At 35.4% G+C, this 2,152-nt stretch overlaps 1 pseudogene; it reads left to right on the forward strand.

Annotated features, from left to right (window-relative positions):
• The first annotated feature begins 344 nt into the window (after positions 1–344).
• LOC106989633 (60S acidic ribosomal protein P2-like) lies at positions 345–695 on the forward strand (annotated as a pseudogene).
• Positions 696–2,152: the final 1,457 nt, after the last annotated feature.

Raw genomic sequence — 2,152 nt, forward strand, 5'->3', positions numbered from 1 at the left:
GCTGATTTAATGGGTGAATTTTTAGGGCAGGGAAGTTAATCGATATGATTCTATAAGAGTGGTTACACTAGCAACAATGAACCACATTGTAAAATACAGACTTTGTGTGATCATGATGTATCGATATAGGTTATCAATAGTAAACAATGTACCAAATCTAGTAGGGACGATGCTAATGAGGAAAGTTTTTCCTGTATGTCTTTAAGATGTATACACTAGATCTCTGTACCTTCACTTCCATATTGTCATGTATCTAAAAGTGACCCCCCCTAAAAAAAAGAATAAAGGCTTGGTCCAACCCTAATGCTGCCAAGGTTGCAAGCCTGAGGATCTTCCAACCCAAGATGTGTTACATCACCTCCTACCTGCTGGCCTCCCTCAGAGACAATGCCTCCCCCAGGGCCATACATCAAGAAGATTCTGGATAGTGTCGGCATCAAGGTGGATGACGACCGGCTCAACAAAGTCATCAGCGAGCTGAATGGAAAAAAAAAATATTGAAAATGTCACTGCCCAGGGGGAGTGGCAAGCTGGTGGTCAGCATGCTCACTGGTGGGACTGTGACTGTCTCTGCTGCTCCAGGATCTGCAGCTCCTGCTGCTGGTTCCAACACAGCCACAGCAGTGGAGAAGAGAGATGACAAGAAGAAGTCAAAGGAGTGGGACGTTGACATGGGATCTGGATTGTTTCATTAGAGCCCCACTCTCCTGCAAAGAAAACCTTTTTGCAAATAAATAAATAGATACATACATAAATAAATAAATAAATCTAAGAAAAACATAAACAATAAATGTCTGTGAAAGACAAACAATGAAAGTACAATATACAGTGGAAGAAAGCATTTACACATCAAATTCTAGCAATAAGCTTGTATTGAGAGTACATAAAAATTATTCAATATTCAAGAGGAAGAAAATAAACTATACAATTAAAAACTATATGGATATTTTACTAAGTAAATAAATGATAATTAAGACCATGAAGATACTCACTATTAATAACTGTTACAGAACTGCAAATTTAAGGTTACATAAGAGACCATCATTAAAATACAATATACTGACAATTCCAGTTGATGTTGTGAGTGTGCAACAGCTGGAAATCTCATACATAGGTGGTGATATTGTAAAATGGTTCAGCCATTCTAAGAATCACACATTTTATTTATATTGTCCTTACACTTGACCTTGGTTAGGTATAAGGCTTTAGATTAAAAAGTCCTTTCAAATGAATCATGGCATTTCTCTAAGATCTTGTAGAAACCTGTCCCTGTGATGAGAAACTACACCTTAACTTAATTTGCATTACATGTGGTATATTTTTATTTTCTTTAAGAGCACTTGGGTTCTTTTATTCGCACTTCATTTTCCTTGGTTTGTTTTATTTTATTTTTCTGATGCACCAAGTTCTTTCATGTGGCAACAATTATTCTCTAAAGTTTACTGGAGGATTCTATGTAGATGTGCTGCGGTACCTTTATCTGTTTATTGGCTTTTCATTATTATCTTGCATTATTTTGGCAAGGGAAATTAAAAACAAAATTATTTCCCGAGAGTCACATACCACTTTCTCAAAAGTCCATGTTACAAAACCACATCATAAGAATCAGATAAACAAGATACCAACAAAGAAAATGTATGAACATCCAATTACTGACATCCCCAAAATGAAGAACTACATAGTGACTAGAAATAATTTTATTCTAAATTCTTATTTTAAAGTTTTTATTTAAATTCCAGTTAGTTAACATACAATGTAATATTAGATTCACATGTACAATACAGTGATTCAACAATTCCATACATCACCCAGTGCTCATCACAACAAGTGCACTCCTTAATACACATCTCATATTTTGACACCCCTCCACCCCCCGCTCCCAACTCTCCTCTGGAAACCAGTAGTTTGCTTTCTATAGTTAAAGACAGTTTCTTTGCCTCTCTCACTCTTTTTTTTTTCCCCTTTTCTCATTCCCTTTGTTTCTTAAATTCCACATATGAGTGAAATCCTATGATATTTGTCTTTCCCTGACGGACTCATTTCATTTGGCATAATATACTGTCTCCATTCACATCATTGCAAGTGGCAAGGTTTTATTTTTTCTTATTGCTGAGTAATATTCCATTATGTATATATATATATATATATATAT

This window comes from Acinonyx jubatus, chromosome A1 (assembly GCF_027475565.1).
Source record: "Acinonyx jubatus isolate Ajub_Pintada_27869175 chromosome A1, VMU_Ajub_asm_v1.0, whole genome shotgun sequence".
Lineage (NCBI taxonomy): Eukaryota > Metazoa > Chordata > Mammalia > Carnivora > Felidae > Acinonyx > Acinonyx jubatus.